Source organism: Strix aluco, chromosome 7 (assembly GCF_031877795.1).
Source record: "Strix aluco isolate bStrAlu1 chromosome 7, bStrAlu1.hap1, whole genome shotgun sequence".
NCBI classification, from domain to species: domain Eukaryota; kingdom Metazoa; phylum Chordata; class Aves; order Strigiformes; family Strigidae; genus Strix; species Strix aluco.
The window spans coordinates 10,774,700-10,794,861 of record NC_133937.1 but is presented as its reverse complement, the minus strand read 5'-3'; the positions used below and the strand labels follow the sequence as shown (position 1 = coordinate 10,794,861).

At 43.0% G+C, this 20,162-nt stretch overlaps 1 protein-coding gene and 1 long non-coding RNA gene across 2 annotated transcripts in view; one reads left to right on the top strand and one right to left on the bottom strand.

Moving 5' to 3' along the window:
- Window positions 1–5,587, bottom strand: part of LDB3 (LIM domain binding 3) — a 130,608-nt gene extending 125,021 nt beyond the window's left edge. The window contains exon 1 of the mRNA XM_074830437.1: window positions 5,402–5,587. The gene's annotated coding sequence lies outside the window, so the exon portion shown is untranslated. The remainder of the gene's footprint in view (window positions 1–5,401) is intronic.
- A 373-nt stretch (window positions 5,588–5,960) lies between these two features.
- Window positions 5,961–20,162, top strand: part of LOC141925606 (uncharacterized) — a 59,500-nt gene continuing 45,298 nt past the window's right edge. The window contains exons 1-2 of the long non-coding RNA XR_012623889.1: window positions 5,961–6,122; window positions 14,736–14,866. This is a non-coding gene — a long non-coding RNA (uncharacterized LOC141925606). The remainder of the gene's footprint in view (window positions 6,123–14,735; window positions 14,867–20,162) is intronic.

The window sequence follows — 20,162 nt, the reverse complement described above, 5'->3', positions numbered from 1 at the left end:
TGCAGCATCCCTGCCTTTACTCTCCAGTTAGAAATTAATTCCCATTATGTTAAGGTGGGGGTAAAAAAAGGTTGGGTTCTATTCTGATAATCAAAAAGATAACAAAACCCACGTAATGCACTAGAATGAGGTAGCTTGGTTTGCAGTTTGATAATAGGTCACTCTAACCATACACCTACCTTAAAACATGACAGAAAAACTGATGGTGAAATGGCAGACAGCAAACATTACCAGCACCTCAGTCTTTATCTAAGAAGATGGTCAATAAGTTTTCAAAACCATAAGGCAATATAAGTGATTGTTTAGTATTCATGGTGGCAGAAAAGCCATTTGTACAAGGGAATAATTAAGCCCCACACAGACACTAGACTAAACCACGTAACCGTATTTTTTAGTCAGAAGTCCAAATTAAACTCCAGCAATTTAAATGGATTTGAATGAAAGTTACAGTAAGCCAGCAGAACTGGCCCAAACCAAAACCAAAGCAAACAGCAAGACACAGTTCAAAACAAAAACAAGTTTCTGATGTCTCACAAATACCTCTAGGGACACATTTGCATTAACAGCATTTATAACCTATGCTAAATGAGCCCAGAACCAGTGATGTTTGGATGATGACTTTGAGGGGAGACAAAACTGACTTGTTGCACTTCAAATGGCAGAGTTTTCAGGCCTGCCAGTTTAACTAGTAGCTCTCTTTCTAAACACTAGTACTGGATTTTTTTTTTAAAGGTCATTTGCACACACAAAAGATTGAAGGTAAATTTCTCATTACACTACTCCTTTCCTTTTCCTAGGAATTCACTGCTGGTTTTTAGTGCCCTTTCTTGCTCCATTTCAAGGGTTCGGGAGAATGGAATAAAACCAGAAGTAAGATAAACATAGCAAGTCATTGCTTCACTAGTAAAGACAGTATCACAGAAAAAAGTATTGGAAGAGAGGTTACGTTTATACGGACTGTGAATTCTGTGCATGTTACCTTCCTATACCTAAACCTTCAGTCATTTGTGTAAAGAAAAGAAAAAGGGGGGTGGGGAAGCAAAACCCAGAACAGAATAAAACTGCACAGCAAGCTGAACAGAGCTAAGCCTTAAGAAACAGAGATGCTGTTTAATCAAACAGTATGTGCTTCTACTTTCACATGTGTAACATGCCATTTGCTTATCAGTTCAGGACATCTGAAAGGATCTGTGAGATCCTTCAGGCTGGGTGGTGTGCTAGGAAACTAGAGTGGTCATCTCATTAGGGGCACTGTCATTTGAATGAAATGTTAAACTGAGGTCACTTGTTCCTACTCCTTTGGTTTCTGTGTCTGCATGAATGTTCAGCATAGCTTGGCACCTTTAAAAAGAAAGTGTAGAGGACATGCCAGTGCCTGGCCAACATTCCCCTTCAACACAACAGCACCACAGCTCCTTCATGTGCCTGCACTATCACCACCAGGTGCATTTTGGAGTAAAAATATTCCACAGTTTTCTTTCTCCAGGCCTCCCTAAGACCTTTACCTTCTATGTTTGTTTCCCCTCTGCCTGCCTGGGGAAAGCTCTGTGCCTAATAATGAAGTGCAAATAGTAAAGCAGCTCATGCTGTAGTCACAGCTTCATTTCCTGAGGACACTCTTTGCATAGGTCTCGTCTTCTACTGACTTTTAATACAATTGGCCTCTAAATAAGAAAGCTAGTAATCCACCCAGATGACTATTTCAATCCTGCCCTGATTTCAAAGGTGAGAGACACGGGTGTTCTCACCATGTCAAATATGCAGAGCAAACCCAGGAACTGGACTGGTGTAGCAGGTACAGTGCCATCACGACTATGAGCACAAACCTCAGAAAAACCTTCAGTGAAACCTGAGGACGAAATAAACTCTGTGTACATAATAGACAATCCCCTTGTTTTCAGAAGCTTGTGATGTTTAGATTAGATTTTAGTTGCTTTACATAACTGCCTGTTAGACTGTTCCAAAAATCTTTTTTTTGTTTGCTCAAATAACAGTATTTTGTTTCTCTTGGTGTGCCTTTTTCCCTGCATTCTCCAGCTACGTCAAAATCTATGACTTGCTTATAGTTCCCTTCCTTCAGACAGAAGCTATGCTGAGTCAGATGAGGTCACTGGTGTAAGGAGTGACATTTAAATGAAAAAACATATTCCAGGAGCAGGGTGACATTTTCTCTACAGACATCAAAACTGAGAATTGCCCAGAGCTCACCAGGCACCCCCCAGAGCTGTCCCCAGCTGACTGATGGGAGCAGTTGTGAGGAAGCTGGATGGGTACCAGCCTCTGCGGGCCCTGCAGCAGCGGAGAGTGCTGCCACCTCCAGCAAATGCCTCGGAGCCCGAGCAGAGCTGTCCTTCCACAACTACGTCAGAGACGTTACACTAGCGGAAACAATTCACATATGCTAGGAGACCATGTTGTATTACAGTGAACTGACTTTAGGAAAGCTACAACTGCATGCTTGGGAGTGCATAGCCATTAAGCAAATGAAATAAAAACCACTAGTGTCAATGCTAAATTAAGGTGGAAGGAAACAAGTAATGGAAATTCCAATTGTTCAAGTTGCTACTACTTCATTAAGCTGGCCACGTTACTCATGGGTTATATTTTAGCTGCAGTGGCAGATGTGCTCATAGAAGAGCCTTGAATTACTGTTACTGCAGCAACAATGTTGTATCATTAAGCATTTCAGAAGTAGATTGCTTGAGAGTTTGACTTCTGATCTGCAATAGACTATATATCTTTGGCATATGAAAAGACGCATGCAAGGTCATGGTTGCAACAACATTTTATGTTTCTATTTAGGCAAGTCCAAGACTTGCCCTGCAAAGGAATAAATTATCATTTCTTCTTTGATAAAAAGATCTTCAACAAGCTGGATAGACATTCCTTAAAAAAACATAAAAATCAGATAAAAATATTGGCTGCTTTTTTTCTCACCTGGGGAAGTGGCAGTATTGAGAAGGCAGCATTCAGCTTTATGACAGACATGTTCTTTTTGTCCCATTGATTCCTGCACTGGCCCTAGTAAGATTATCTACACTCTTTCAGAAGAGTGGAAAGGCAAGGAGAATGGATTGGGAGCATGTGAAGAAACTACTCACCTAGACACATACGTGAAGAAAACACAAGCTTTGAACCAGATGTCTGATACATGTAATCCTAGAGTTTTCCAAAATTTTGAATTAACCCAATGTTAATTATATTCCACATGGAATAATGAGGAAACCTGTATTTGTGGACCGATCTTCACTGCACTCCACAGGACAAAACAGCACATATTCACTATATATTGGCTAATCAGTGCCAAAGAATTTGAAACTTACATGTTAGAGATGTAGAAAGCCTTTTAGCTCCCAATTTCTACCTTGCCAATGTCAAACTGAATATGAAAGTAATTACCGAGAGCAAAGATTTTTTTCCACAAGTTCAGCACAAGTTCAATACTGCTTCCAAAGCAAGACTATTCTACAATGCAAGAGCTCATTACCGTCTCCCTTTCCTCCACCGCTGAGCTCTGAACTAAGTTGAGCTAATCCTACCTGTACTTCCATGTACAGCTTTATTTCACCCATTCAATCAAAATCCTTCAGTCCTCACAGAACTTTGTATTTCTGAGTTCCTCTTAGTCCGCTTATCAAGTTGTTCTAAGTCCTGTATTTTGATCTTTCTTAAGAAGCTAGATTTTCTACCACACTTGGCTTCACCAAATTCTGCTTTGTTGATACCTTTCTAGTAATGTGGCTTGTGGGTCCCAACAGAATATAGTATTGCTGGGGAGACAGGCCAGAGCAATATAATGATGGACTATTATCTCCCTTCTCTGTAATACAATGCCTCCAGAAATGCAGCTCAAACTGTTTACTGTTTGGCTGTTTGCTGCTGCCAGTATCACCTTACCGATTAACCAAATTTGCTGTTTACCCTCACCTCTAGATCCTTCACCATGACTACTTTCACCATTACAAAAAAATGACATTTCACACTTTTTCCCCAGCTAGGTGGCCTTTTTCTTCCTGCCACAACCTCTTTTCACTACCACAAAAGATGATATATGGGTATACACCATAGTGTAGTCACCATACACCATAGTGTAGTCAGACTTGATCTTTAAAAGATTTAAAGGTTTTTGGTAACTATGTTAAACTGGAAACCGTACCTGTGGACAGAAAAGCTACCGAGGGAAGGGAAAAGATACCTGTCCAGACTGTTTACAAAGCCTTTTTTGGCCCTGTATTACAAAAAGACTTAAGTGTATGTTACCAAGTTCTCCCCTTACCAACATTTCAGTCATTGCTTTTCAAGGCACCCACTACAGCATGTAATGCTTAACACTTCTATGGCACCTACCTTGCCAAGATATCAAATTTCTTTTTTTAAGGTAAAGAACACCTAAACACCTATTGTTGTTACCATGTCCTTTTTACATATGTAGGCACAGCGCTCAAGTTTCCGCTTTAGATCACAAAATGGGTCAACAGCAGCAACTGGATGCAGGGCTCAGTTTCTAATACAAGTACTTGAACCAGAATGAGAAGGTTGCAAAATGCATTGCCATTCTGTTTTGTTGTTCCTCCCTGACTCTGGGCTGAAACGAGGAAAGTTTATAGCAACCCTGTAACTGTTGTAATTTGTGCTTTGCTGCAGGGGATCCTAATTGACTGGTTTGGCTTACAGGAGAAAATAGCAAAAGAAAAAAACCCAAACACACACACAAAAATGGCTGAAGAGGCTATGTGCAGATCACTGTCAGCTCCACATGGACTGAGCAATGAATTGATGTCACAGGGCCTCTACGGTGTTGGCTTGCCTCCAGAGAGCCTGAGGTTTGGCACAGTGCAATGAATGTACAACAAGGCTTAGAAGAGGGATCCTGTGCTGTCACTGTAATTTATCCACCGCACAGAATCCTCAAGGATCGCCACACCACGCTGACGCAGCAGGCGTGCCCCTACGCATATGCTCATATGCAGGAGGATGCAAGAGGGCATCTTAAACCGGGCAGACTCCCCAAAGTTAGATGTCAGCCTAATGACTCGCCTACTCATTTCTGCCTTCCCAGTAAAGGCCTTACTGGGTAACATTTTCCACCAGAGAAACTCTTTAAACCTGCAGGGAGACTTCTCACGAGAGCAGGCAGCTCCCGCTGTCCAGCCGCAGCCCCTTCGGCCAGCAGCGCCCGTTCTCCGCCCGTTCGGCCTCCAGCCGGCCGCTCCATCGCAGCCTGCGCTCCCTACGCAGGCGCGGACCGTCGGAGGCTGCGGGACCCGGGCGGCGTCCGCCGCCCCCGGCCCCGCTCGGCGTGACCGGAGCCCGGCGTGACCGGAGCCCTGCGTGACCGGAGCGCGTCCCCTCGCTCTGGCGCCGGCGCCGCTGCTTCCCTCAGCGCCGCGGCGCGACCCACCTTGCCCACTCGCGGTATCTCGAGCAGCGCAACCGGTCACTCTCGGCTGAGCGGGAGCCCACCGCTACCTCTGGCCACGCGCCGCTTTACCGTGTCGCGCCGCAGCCGCGCTGGCGGGCGGCAGGCGTGGGACGGCCGCTCCGCCGCGGCCGAGCCCCCGAGCGGACCGGCGGGCGGAGGTGCCCGCCCCCCGCCGGAGCCGCAGCTGCCCTCAGCGGGCGGCGCTTGCGGCCGCACGCCGCCGCGGACATGCCGCCTCCGCGGCCCCGGGGACGGGAGAAGGGGGGTGGGCTGAGGGCCGCGGGAGAGGCGGCAGCGCCACCGGCACTCCCCGCTCCCGCGGCGGAGGAAGCGCCGCCGCCCCCCGGCCGCAGCCTCCAGGGCGCCCGCGGCCCTTCCGAGCGCCGCCGCGCGCGGGCGTGGGCGTGGCGTGCCCGGGGCGCCGGTGACCGCCGCGCGCCGCCTGCGCCGCGCGCAGCGGAGGCGGCTTCCGCGGGGCTGCCGCGAGGGGGCGCTGGGCGGGCGCGGAGGAGCGCGAGGGGATTTGCCGCCGCCGCCGGCGGTCGCGGAGTGACCGTTAAGCGAGAAACGGTTGCCCGCGGTGCCCGAACACCTTCTAAAAATCCGTTTGTGAACGGAGATCCCCTCTCGGCCTCGGTGGCAGGGCAGGAAGGTGACACAAAGCTGTGGGGAGCGGCTCGGCTGAGCGCCGGGGCAGCAGGTATCCGCGGGGCGTCGCGCGTCTGGCTGCCCTCAGGGCCGCGACGAGGGAGCAAATGGCGGCGGCGGGGAGGGGGGAGGGCGGCGCCCTCCAGAGACACCCGGAACCTTCTGGAAGGCGGCGCGGGCCGCGGGGGCTGCCCTGGCTTCCCCACACTCCCTGCAGCCGGCGCCGGGCTCCTCGTTTGCCGCGGCCGGGGGCGAGGGGGGGGGGGGGGGGTGGGCAGGCGGGAAACTGGAGTCCTGTCCCAGCTCAGCAAAGGCCCTCCAGCATGTGCTGTAATGCCTGGCCGGCTTGGAGCCTGCAGCCTTCGGCCCGCGTTTGCTCGCCGCCAGAACACGTGTGAAATCGGCGATTTCCCCTTACGAAAAGTGGAAGTGAAGTTTCCCCCCCCCCGGTGGTTCACTGGTGGTGATAGCTAATGGTCACTTTCACTGGTTGGAAAAGTTAAACCGACAGCCCAAGAGCAAACAGAGGGCTTGGAAGACGATTTTCAAAAAAATACATAATGAACAACATAATTGCCCACCTGAATTTAAGACACTCAGCCTTGTGGTAACATCGTATGGCTGCTGAGTTTTGTCAAGATTCAGGCTACCCACTGCATACATCCCTCTAGTCAGCAGTGCTGTGCGACGTTTTTTCTTATGTTATGCTCCCAAAATTATCTTCTAGAAAGACAGCTGTTTGCTCAGTGCAATAACAAAAAAAAAAAAAGCCTGTTCGCAAGCGTTGAGCCCGTGCGGTGCCCCGGGTGAGTCGCACCGGAGGGGAAGCTCCCCGGGCAGGGGCTGCTCCCGGCCGGGCCGCGGGTGCCCTGCGCTCAGCCCCGCCGGCGGGAGGGAGGGAGGGGGCTGCGGCGGCCCCGCCGCGGGGCCCGTCAGCACCAGGGACAGGCGCCGCGGCCCGGGACGCGGCGCGGCGGGCGGGGGCTGCGGCGGATCTGCCCCCCCCGGCGGCCCGAGCGGCGTGCGGAGCGCGGCGGCAGGACCGCCTCCCCTGCGCCGGGCACACCCCGTGGCGTGAGAGACACCGAAGGGGCCCCGCAGGTGGCGGGCGGGAACACACCCGGCAACGGCATCGCCCGAGTACGCAACGGCCGTTTCGAATACTCAGCGCAGCTCTAGCCTACGTAAAAGGACTGCTGTGGAGGTTTAGTATTTCTCGTTTTATGGAACCTAAACTCTCTTTATTCCACATCTGCAGCGTGACTGTGATGCACGTTAAGTGGTCTCTTTTGGTCCGGTACACAAGGTGCACAGATCAGGCCAGGAAACCATGATCTAAATTATTTCTGTATATTTGGCCAAAGTTCATATGGATTGTGGCTTCATGGTAGTTGCAAAAATATCCCACGGACAAGTCGGCTTACATCCCCAAAGGAAACATTTTGCATCTTGTCAAATGCCCGAATACATTGCTTTTCACAGAGCATTAAAGTTACCAATAATTACCACAAGACAATCCACTTTGTATGAAAGGTTTGTTAGATCTAAGGCAACGTGCAAATAGAGCAGATCAGTTTTACCATGGATTATAAAAGCAAAATCCTTGCAACTTTTTTTTCTCCCCAAAAATATGTCAATACAGAAAATAACGCAGTGGTTGCTGTGGAAGGAAGAAAAGCATACCATAGCATTGTGCACACTCAGCTTTATAGATCACTTAATTTTCAACAGAATATTAGATATTACTTTTTCCAAAATTCATTCACAGATAAAATTATATATCTCATTAGGGAACAAAGTGATTATGCTGACAGCAATATATTCAATTTGTCTTTTAATAAAGAAAGTGATTAGAAAATTGGTTTTAAAATGAGTGTTTGTGGCTACCGATGCCTCGAGCCATGGAAATACCAAAGTATTTTTTTAGAATTGCCGCTTCTTACACAGTTATCAGAACTATGAACCATTGCCTGTTAGATTAGTCTTGAGGCAACAGTGAAATTATGTGGTAAAATGTAAGAAATTTACTTCAATTAATTTATTTAAACTTTATTTACAAGTGATGCTAACCAACTCTGCTGATGATAGATACTTCTTTACCTACCAATTAATGAAAATAATGAATATTTGCAGGGGGTAACTGTGCAATGAGGTGCGTTTCAAGTAAGTGATTATTTGATCCTGAAGTTGGTATAACAAAAGACCTAAATATATTTTCCTCTTCTGCCAGAAGGATTCAGAACTTCAAGATATATTTCATTTTTCAGCTTTGAATAATGCTTTTACCATGCTGTAAGCCTCCCTCTAGTGAAAGTTCATACCCTGTTTGCATCAAGGCTATTTGATTCTCTTTAGGAAGATTAGGTGGGAATAAATGCAGGCAGAATCTGATTTGACTTTCTGTGGCACGTAGCTAGGTACGTCTGTGTGCTCTGTACTAGTTTCATCATATGCTGTATGGGTGTGCATTTAAAACTCTCCTCAGACCCTCAGTAGTGTGTTTAAGGGATAGGGATTTTGATTGTCAGTGGCTTTTTGCAGTGGGATCTGTGTTAACAAATATTGGAATGAAAATACATGCTTTGTTATCCTTGGAATTGGCTGTAGCTCTTTGTCATCCTTTGAATTCCTCATCGACTCTGCTGTCTCTTAGAAGCCCACTTTAAATAACAAAAGCTGCAAAATGACCACAAGTAATTCTCCTGCAGATGAGCAGGCCTTGTAAAGTAGCATAATCGATGATTTAGGCTGGAAAACATGATCCAGATGGAGAGGAATTATGCTTACTTTATTATGAATAGGGTGATGATCTGTTAGATTATTCCATTCTACATGTGACAGAAAAAATACTTAGATTTAAGGGCTTTGAGCCTTTACAAGGCCTTTAGCAACCTGATTTTCTGCTCCCTGGTAAACATCAGCAAGGAAGACTGCAGATTGGCCCATAATCCTGTTCTGATAAGTGCAGATCAGTTTTGCCTCAGAATTTGTTTTTGTTTGAAAGAGGGTGCAATTCACTAGCTGTGCATTGCTCATTAAGTCACTCAAGGCCAGGGAATTTGGAAATATGCGAGCTCTACCTGCTCAGCCTTCTCTAAAAGACCCTACAAACTTGTTCCCAGAAACTTAGGCCGTCTTTTGGAGGGACAAAACCCTCTGTCCTCTTTTTCTAGCAACCACTAGTTACAGTATTAAACTTGCATTTTAAATAAGGTTTCAAAAATACATTGCTGACCCTGTGGCCTTGGAATAGTTCTGTGAAACACCTTCAGGATCACCACTTAGTACAAAAAGCTGAAGACTGAGACTACTCTGGTCAGACCACCCTGTGCAAACAACCCTCTTTGCTTTCTGGAAAGTAGTTTACTGGTAGACTTGGCTGTGCATTTTTCTCTGTGACTCACTCAGTGTGATTTTCTTTGACCCATGAGTTTCATTCCAGCCTGGGCAATTTCCTTTCTTGTGAAATTCGGATGGTTCTGTCAAGGGCTAATTCTGGGTTTTCCACGAGTCTTTCTCCAAGTCTTTTGTCCTGTCTTCTAATCACAGTCTGATCTCCCCAACTGTTGCATTAGCTATTCAGCCTCAGATCAGTAACAGAAAGATTGTTTTCCTCATAAACAAGCCCCTTCTTTTTCATAAATTTCTGCAATATGGTTTCATTAGGGTTATGAGGCATGTTAGTAAGCTGTCTGTATAGTTTAGTTGCAGTAACTGTAAACTGAAAACTGCATACTGTAAACTGTACAACCATCACAGATGGAAAAGAATGATTGCTGCCCAACAAGGCTGGCCTCCTCAGCTACTGAGGAGTTCCTCAACAATGATGGTGTTAGGAAAACCAGCATGTAAAGTAAATACACACTGCAGCACAAAATATGGACGTACTTTCTCGTGGGATAATGCTTTTGATGTCTGATCTCATTCCCTGCTCAGCTGAAGGGGTTACAGTTCTGAGTTCAGAAATAAGCTAGTGATGAATGTGGCTTTCTGGGGACCTCTACCTGATTACCAATAACAAGATGCTACCTTTGGTTTTGATGGGCTGTGTCGGTGTTATTTCTCTATGGTGACTTTGATGTGACTGTTCACTTTCAGAGGAGTGCAGAGCCCGGGGTGCATTTGCACTGTCATTTACCCAAACAGTAAATGAGGCCTTTCCATTTGTGGTTGCTTATTGCTTAGCAGTTCTGACTTTCACTGTCCTTTGCACATGCTATGTAAGGGGGCAGGAGGTTCAGTTGTCTGTTCCTTCTGTCATTAGTGAATGAATGAGCAATTTGCAAAACAATTTACAGTTTTCATTTCCCTGTGGTAAAAGACTGGAAGGAATTTCTTTAAAATTAGGATTAGAGATACATTCAATTAAGAGTCTGATTCACGTGGGATTGTAGTTTAAATTCTGGCATTGGCAAAAAAAAGCTGCCAAAGGAATCCAATTTTTTGGATTTTCAAATTTTTTTTTTTCAGAAATTTTACAGAAAATCTTAGGAAAATGTAGCAAACAGCTCAAATGAGCATCATATTTTTAGAGGGACTCTACTTTGGTAATTTTACCCTTGTAAGACAGAGATTCGTCATTCCCATTTTCAGTCTTAGCAGTTTTGCAAAGTTACTGATGTTGCCCACATACAAGAGCAAACAAGCAAATAAAACAATCAAAACATCAAGCTGTTGCATAGAGTTGCATAGAGTTCAATAAACCATTGTGAGTTTTGCTCAAACATAAAAAAGAAGGCTGTCCATGTGGTAACCTCCTTGTCATTTCCCTGGGCTACATTATTAGCATAACATTGCTAGTACAGGGTAAAAACAGGGTTATGGCAGTAGGTAATTCAAGATGGACTGTCAGCAGGATGAACCCCAGCAATGCAGCTTGACTCATAACCCAGGCTGCTTTCATACTTGGGGCCAATCCAGCCTCAAAATGTCAGTGTTGACTACACAATATCCACAAATCTTGTGCTCCAATTTTAGACAGAAGGAGAACTGGAATTCTCTTTAAGTTTAAACGATCTATTTTCAGTTAGTTTGTCTAAATAAATTTTGGCCTCCTAATTCTAGCGCACCATTCAACTCTTAAATACTCAGTTGTAAATGCATGCTATTTGTATGAAGGGAGAAGTGAATCTCTTCCCACCTGTTTCACTCTGTCTCTCTTCATCTCTCGGTTGAAGGCTGATTAATCCACCATTGCATCTTTCTTAAAACATGCACTGCTAATCCTCTGTTTGAGAATGGAAAAAAGGTTATGGTTTGCAACCTTTATGCAAAACCTTCCTAGTTTTGCCTTGCAGCACTCCAAGAGTAAACAACATGCCCATTTACAGATAAACTTGGGCACTGGAGTAAATTGAATTGTCAAGGTCACAGAGGGAGTTAATGACATACTCTGGCTCAGAACTGATTATCTTTGATACTTACCACAAAGTATCGTCAGCTGAGTATCGGTCTTATTCAGTTTGATTACTTGGTGCCTTGATCTGATGATTTGTTCAGTTGAGCCTATTGATTTATCGAAACAATTTTAATTGTGACATGTGAAGATTAGGATGAATTTAGCTCAGAAGACTGTGAGCCAGTAGGCTTTTCCAAATAAGAGCTTAACTCAAGCACTGCTTTCCCGTGTGCACTAAAAATTGTGTGAGCTCTAAAATATACATTCCCAGAGCCTTTTAAAAGAGCTGTTTACAAAGGGATAGATGACCTCTAGATTATCCAAATGAAGAAAGACTGCCCAGCTCACCGACTTTTAACAAACCAGAATTAACAAATATTTTGCTCTGCTGCTGATACATTCACTGCATCAGACAGTAAAGGAGGGGCAAAATGACCCACACTGTTCTGAGAATTTTTCATTTAACTGTAAATAGAACATGTGAACGGGCTCAATGGCTTTTCTCACAGTGGCCTACATGTAATGCTTTGGCCACTTTGTAGTTGCAGGTAAAGGTGATGATTTTAAAATAAACTTGGTGGCCACTGGAGAATGACTGCTGGTATATGTTTTTTCTTCAAAGGGTAGCATGTTGATGCCCCACCTTTCAACATCCCACAGAATTTCTCCTGGCCCTTCAAGCATAAAGTAAATTTGTTTAACACCACCACCTCAATAGATAACCTGTAGTAAGCTGTTATTGTAGCAGTATGTCTGTTAAAAGGGGAATAGAACAAACTAGACTGAAACCTATCACAACAGTTTTCATTTAATACATTTATGCTAGCAATCTGTCCTGCCAGTTACATAAATCTACACAAGAGAATATGTGCAAAAGCAAACATTTGTTACTTAACATCAGTTAGGAGACTGTGGCCAAATGCTCCAACAAAATACAGTGGCACAACTGCTTCAGATGAGGGCTTGGCTATTTAATAATGGTTTAACCAAAGTCATCTCAGTTTTCATTCACACATTCTTCCTTTCTTAGTGTTTTCAGTTGTGCTGGGAATAAGGGAGGAACTGAACTCAAAGCAAGAAGGGCAGAGTAAGCTGATTTAGCTTGATTCTCCCAAGTGGTAATTTTTTTCCTATTTGGAAGGTGTGTAGGAAGATTGTTTCTCAGTTGAGAGGAAGAAAGATCAGGAATGTCTTGATGGTCAGATGCAAAATGTACAACTCAACCTAAGACAGGAACTGACTAATTGGCTATGTCATTTGCACTTGCACAGTTTTCGTGCAGTAAGCAGAATGAAGGAGTGGTAGAGAAAGGCAGATGATGTCAAAAGAATGTTCTTGACTACGTCTGTTCAATCACAATAAGTAAAATAAAAAATGAATTTAGTATGTAGCTTTACTGGCAATTTCAATAATAAAAAGTTTGTTTAGGGTCAGCCAAGCTTTCCAACTCAGTGTCAGTGGCCTAGGGAAGGACAAGTAGGATACAAATTCAGGACCCTATTATATGAGTAACCTGATTCAGTTCCCCCATGTTTAAAGGAATGCACTAGTTAACAAGAACAGAGCTTCCAGACAAGTCAACAGGAATGTCTTTGTCTTACTCCTTATACCATTTAACTTATTTTGTTCCTCAGCCCTTTCCTTTACATGTCGGATATCAGTTGTAGAGGGACTGGAATGAAAGTTCCAATGAATGTGTGCTCTGTGATGAGCTTTTTTCTTTTGATGAGATCTTTCACATTAGAGATCAAGTGAAATAATAACAGTCAAATTATAACTGAAGTCAACTAATTCTGCTGCAACCAATGTTTCTTAAGTAGAACCAGGCCACTAGCTCTTGGAGGAAGCAGAGAAAGACAAGTGCCTACAAGTTAGTCATATGTTGAAACAGAAGCATTATGGTGCCCTCTTGACTTGTCAAATCAACCAATATTTTGAGTGTAATTTGTACTGGATACGTAATAGCTGGGGCTGTAGTGTTAGTACTTAGGCTGTGACTTCCAAAGGGTTTCAGCTGCTGAAGTTCAATTGAATATCCTTTGCACAAACAGGATCCTTTCTTAAATCTCTGTCTCCCATCCTGAGAGATCCAAAACTGGCGAAGAAGTACTAATACTGTGAAAATCTTAAGCAAGTAATCACTAAGATGTGAAGTGCTTAGTAAGGGATGTTGCTTTATTGCCATGGGGCTTTTTGTTTTGTTTTGTTTTAAAATTTTTAACTGACGAATCCAGAACTGATTTGAGATCCCTGTGAAGTGGTTTAATTGTCATGATTTTCTGTTCAGAGAATTCTCCTTAAATAGTGGATTAGAAATTACATCTCTCTGAAGCCCAGTTTTCAACAGGATCCACCTCCTGTGGCTGAATCATTATGCTGTAAGTCCCTACCGGTATCATACCGTTCCTACCTGTATGGCTGTTGTGGTAAGGCATGTGGCCCTGACCATCTTATGGCAAAAGAAATGCACTGATCTTATCTAAACCCAAAGCCTAGGTTTCACAGAAATGGCTTCCAATGATGTTGGACAGTCAACTGTGTAATTTTATTTTTAAAAGCTGTAATTTAGACACCTCACACTCTTGCCATGTTCATGACCTGCTCTAATAAGCGATTGCCTTTGTGCTGTGACCCAGTGAAAATGGAGCAGGTTCAGCTGTGATGGGGATTCTTTCTATTTCAGGAAACAGCACAATGAAGGGAAGCTGCAAGGCGCAGCGCTCAAATGCATGCTGTGGCCTCCTTAGCCCTGTCTCTGAAATCACTGTGGTCTGGCTCCTACATATGAGAAAAAAATCAAGGAGGGTTGAGTCAGTGAAAGAAGCAAGGAGAAATCTGACACAAGATGGTAACTCTAAGTTCCTTTTCTGATAGTGGCCCACAACGGGAAAGAGAAGAGGCATGTTTCATATGAAGTTACTGTGTTTTGCAACACTTCAGGATTCCCTAGCTTATTTACAGTCACTTTATTTTGATGCAGTGCTAAGGGGTATCCTGAATGGTGTTTTCTTTTTTGCTTCCTTTGCCTTTGGCCATCCCATACCATGACAATTTGGGGTAAAGCAAACATTAAGGGGGTGTGATTTATTGAAATGGAGTTTCACATGACGTTTCATGGAGTTTTCATGTTTTTAATTCCTTCATTCAAAACAAATGGTCTCCACAGTGTCCAAAGAGAACAGCTTTTACTGCATGAAACTTATTTCTCATCTGACTGAACATAATGATCCAGGACCTGAAAGATTGGTGTGTTTTTTTCTTTTTCAGAGGAATAATTTTCAGAAGGAATCATCTATGCAGTAAACACGACCAACCACTGAGCTGCCTGATGCTACTACCTCAACTCTGTCCTTCATCAGATTAAGTTCTCTTCTTACTTCACTGAGCAGCAGCAGAAAGTGAGTTTTAACCAGTGCATCTGGAAAACAGCACTTCAAATAAGATGTATCAATACACATTAAGGGTTCTGTCATGTGCTTCTGTTACTCAGAGACTTCAGCTGAGGACAGCAGCATCAAAAAGATTCATATTTTTAAATAACAGTTGAAGGATTATTATAAACCCAGACTCCATCTGTTTACATACTAAGGTGGAAGCATGCATGGTTTCTTTAAAAGCCAGGAGGGGACTGTGTTTAATTACTGCTGGCTTTGGCACCTGAGGGCATTGGGGACTGCTTGGAAGGGGGTACTAGAAGTGTGATCTAGTGAGAACTAGAAGATGGTGATACTGCTGGGAGGGCTTGAAAGCTGGACTGCTCCAGGACTGTCTCTGGGGTGAGTGACAAGGAATGCTTGACCTCAGGATCTGCCTGGAACAAGGGAGCTGAGATCTGGGCTTACGGGCACTCAAGAGATCAGGGTTTCATAGAGAAGTGAGGTGAGAAACAGCTATTTCATGCCAGGTCCTTGGAAAGGGTAGACGAAGGCCTCCCCTCTGGCTCTGTGGTTTAACTAGCGAAGAATTGACTGGTCACTCAGCGTGGAGAGTAGGGAAAACAAGAAGAATCTCTAGGAGATGTGACTGAGCTGAGCAGGCTCTGTGCAGTCTGCGCAACAGGATGAAGGTGAGCGGTGGCATTGGGAAAAAACTTCTAAATTCAGATCTGAAACTGTTGGTTAAAAAAGAGAAAATTTTTCTTGGTTTGTTTTTTAAACCTGTTTTTCTTATTTTCCTCTTTTTTTTAAGTGAACTTGCACAGCATGTCTAATACAGACAAATAAGAGGAGAGGTATTACCCAAAACATTGAGGTATATTCTATTCTCTGGTTATGTGTTTACAACTATGACCAGTCAAGTGTATATTAGTACTACTCGAAGTCTGATGGAGAACTGATTTCCTTGAAGTAACAGTTTGGCACTGGGCAATTACCTTAAGAGAATCCAGTGCTCTGTGGTAATAGCCACATGCTCCAGGCACTAGAAATGCTTCTGTGAGTTTTTGAGAATATAGTCTTATTCTTTCCTTCATTCCTTCCTTTTATGTCTGAGCCTCACTGTATTCTTAACACTTGTTGGAGTTCAAACTTTGATGAATTGCCCTACTTTAAATCCTTTGACATTAATGGAGGCATGAAAGTAAAAGCTGACCTTGAAAAGGGTAGTTCATGTCTGGACAGGACAGAAACAATGATCTGATGTTCAGAGCACGCTGCACTATGCAGTTTTCTCTGATTTTCATTCTAGGCAATATCCAGGGAAGGTTGTGAAAATCTTGTTGGTTTGATTTTGTAGTGCTTCGTCCTGTTCATGTTGTTTCCTGGATGACACTGCTGGTCAATGACTCCCTTCTTCCACTGACAATTTTTGCCCCATTAATAGAGCAGAAGACCCTAAAAATTATTCTCTGTCTGTTTGACATTGCTGACTTCAAGGGACAAACCTTACCTATGAGGCTCAGCCCTCTTTCAAGGATCCCTCTCTTAAATCATCTCCTGTTAATTAGTTGTTTCTCCCCATAGATCTGTTTCAGCACCTTCTCCACAAATAGTTTTCCTTTTTGCTTATGTACCATAGAGCAAAATTTGATCCAGTGATTTTTAATATTCAGCTTCCTCAAGGGAATACATTTTTACATATCAGGCTCTTTGATCAAAGAATGTACACAGTTGCATGGTACATATTTTTATTAGTTACATTTTACCATTAAAATGCTTGATTCTACTTGACTCGTTACAAAGTAAAATATACGTGTAAATGATAACTGAAGTCAGTGTGGTGGGCATCTGTATATTATTTCTGTTGAATAACTCCTGTTGAGAAAATGAATTGCTATGCATCCCTTACCCACTTCAGTAACAATCTCTGACTTTCATATGTAATAGTATACTTTAGACTTTTTGATAACCATACAATAAAGGAAGAAAATGTGAGCAGTGGAAAAAATAAATTATATTTCCAGTTGTGAATCTTGGAACAAATTGCAAAAGCTAGTTGAGAGTAACTTTGTCATGATGAAGAGCATATTACCTCTATTTAACAGGTAGAAATACTGGTATATGAGAAGATTAAGTAATTTTCTCAAGGTCACACAGAAAGCATGGGGAGAAAAACAGAATCTTGAACTTCTGATTCCAACTTTTGTGCGTTTTCTCAGGACTGTTCTTTCTCCTCTTTCTAAGGGTTTGCTATACCAAAGTGCTTACTTCTTTCTACATCAAATCACAGTAGGCCTAATAACCATACAGTTTGCAGGCCAGCTTATGTATCAGTATTAACATTGGCTTTAAAAAACATGAAACTTAGGAGATTTATTAATGTACAGTTCCAGCAGTAGAACAAATACTAGACTGGAAAACTTTTTTAAATTCAGTAACTTTTAGTACTGACATAACATACTCTTAACTCCTTCATGTTAATTGTGTGTTCTGAGGTGTTATGTAAAAGTTTATGGACATGATTAACTTTAGGCACGTGAAAAACTTTATAAAAATCAGTTATACTAATCCAAAGGGTGCATCTGGGCACGTGTAATACATTTTTTAAGTACTGGGGCTTTTGAAGGAAGTGCTGTTACGTTAGAGGTAGGGTGACTTTCTGTGTGACACTTTGGGCATGGCACTGTGTGGAAGGGTATGGATTTTCCATTCTATTTTTCCAGTCAGTGGAAAACATATAGCAATTGTAAGCATGCCCATAAGTGTTCCCCAGCCTATTCAGGAAATGTTCTTTATGAAACTTTACATGGGAGAGCTTGTGCTATCCAATGATGTAGCCTCAGATTTTTGTGTCTATTTCTGAACCATCTTCTTGTATGCTCGTGGAAGTTGGAGTTTAGTCTAAATGTTCAGGGAAATGGATAATGGCTTTGTTTTTACCTTGTGGGTAAAACCTCATTCACAAAAGTTCCCCTTAGGAACTTTTTTACATATGTGTCATGTTCATTTTTTTAGTGGCTGAAGCTAATAATTCATAACAAAGTAGAATGCTGCAGTTGGATAATAATATTGAGAGCAGATTCTTTGCAAGAAGAAAGAAACACAAAGCTATGGTAAAACTTCCCATTACTAATGTAGGAAATAACTATCTCCAGAATAAACTGTAATATTAGAAACTCACATACGACTCCATAAAAGAAAACACCAAACAATAATGGACTAAGAGGCACATGATGAGCTTTACTTTCAGGTTATGTCTGTGTTTGTGTGCTGAGACAGTTTAACCTGAGCTGCAGCTCACTCTGCTTTACAGCATACCTAAGGCTTGACTCAAGCCTAACAAAGTTAAAAAGAGTGTTTCTACAAATTCTACTTATCTTTCAAGTTACGGTCATCATCATAAGACCTACTTAGGCCAGTTTAGCTGTGAATTACTGTGGTTCTGAGTCATAGATCTGATGAATTATGACTGAGTATGTATTGTAGTAGCCCAAGTGAAAGTGGGTCTTAGAAAGGTTCTCCCACATAAAGTCTCCTTGGCAAGGAGACTTGGTTAAAATTGGTTAAAATTTTCATGAAAGTAATCAAAAATATCTTTGGTACTAAATCTGCATCAATACTGCTGTTTGTGTAAGTTTAAAAATTAACAAAAAAACAACCCAGAAAGGTTGGGAAGAAAAGTTTACTGTAAAGAGGAAGGAATCCCCTTTTGTTCCACTGGTCTTACTATTGACCCCCGGTTTCAGGTAAATCTTAATCTTGAGAGCCAATTTCATTGCCAAAAAGTGTTTGTAGGTAATATGCAAACCCACCACTGTGAGGCCAGCTTTGTAGCCTAATATCACAAGATCCTGACACCTCTATACACAGTGAGGTGATATCAGTGTTTGGAAAATGTATTAGCATTTTCCTACACTGACATGACTCTTGCAGCATTTGCTTTGCTCTGTGAGCCAGGTACGTAGATTCCTGTGCTGTGTCTCCAGCAGAATGCTGCTGCTGCCAGAACAGCTGTAACTAAAAGAAGTATTTTCCTACCAAAAAACTCTTCTTACTACTGCTTGTGTTGTATTACACTGTTAGGGCTAGATTTGTTCTAGAGAAACTTTTCTGGCTTTATTAAGCTTACACTGATGATCTACTCAGTCTACTGTCCTTAGAAGGGATGTAAGTAGGACAACTTATAAATCTTGACAACCGTGAACTTTGCATGAGTTTGAAAATGAGCATTTAGGTTACAAATTTGAAGGGGTAAGGAAGGTATAGTAATCTTTTTGTTCTACATGAAACATTTAGTGTATGAGATTGTGGCCCATGTCTAGGTTTGCTAGCATAACAATACTAATAATTGATTTCTTTGTTTTAAGACTGTTTTTATATAAACCTACTTATAACATGGGACTCCTTGCATTCCTATGACACTAACAATTGCAAGGCTACAAGCACAAGTGTTTGAAGTGGGATACCTGTTGCTCGGCCAGTGAAATACCACTGTCTGATACTAACAGGGCTTTGCAGATAAGGGCCCTCTCTCAAAAGAGCCCTGTGGAAATAGTGGTTTCAGAAGCACAGGCAGACAGATGCCCTGGCAGAGTTACTGAGGGGGTAGTATCTTTCACTGAGGGATCAGAGGATGAGGGCTACATTGCAGCACTTCTTGGAATGGCCTAAGTAAAAAAGGGCACCAGTCACACTGAGAAAAATGGGAATACATGCGACTTACCCATGTTATGCCCTAAAGAGCTGTAGAAACACCCAAGAAGCATTGGAGGTGCCTTGTTTTTTTCTCGGAATGTCAACCTTGCTGTTGTTTTTGCATATGACTTCAAGAAAAATACTCTGCTACTCTGTCTTACCTGAGAATGTGTGAAAATTTATTCAATGTCACATGCTATGATGACACATTTTAGTCCAGTGGGGGATGCAAAACAGCTTCCAAAATGAGGCTGTAACCTGCAAAACATAGGGACCGAGATCCCTGGCAATATGTGAAAATTGGAAAGATTGGCAACTTGTGCCTGCTGCCTTATGCAGCAGTACTTCAGTCTTGACTTGCAGCAGCCTTTGATTACACTGGCTCGTGGCACCTTCTTTGCAGGACCACCAGTAGTGACCAGTTGCTCAGCAGTTTTTGCAGAATTGCTTGGATGCTCAGACCAAACATTCTCATTTGTGATGCAAGTCCAAATTTGAGTTTGAGCCTGTGGAGGTGAAGAGCTGGTCTGTTAACTCACAACACTGCTTGCTATTTTCTTTGCCAGCAGGCTGCTCTGTGAACAGCTCCTGGCCTACAAAAGGCCAAAGGGAAGTGCCTCAG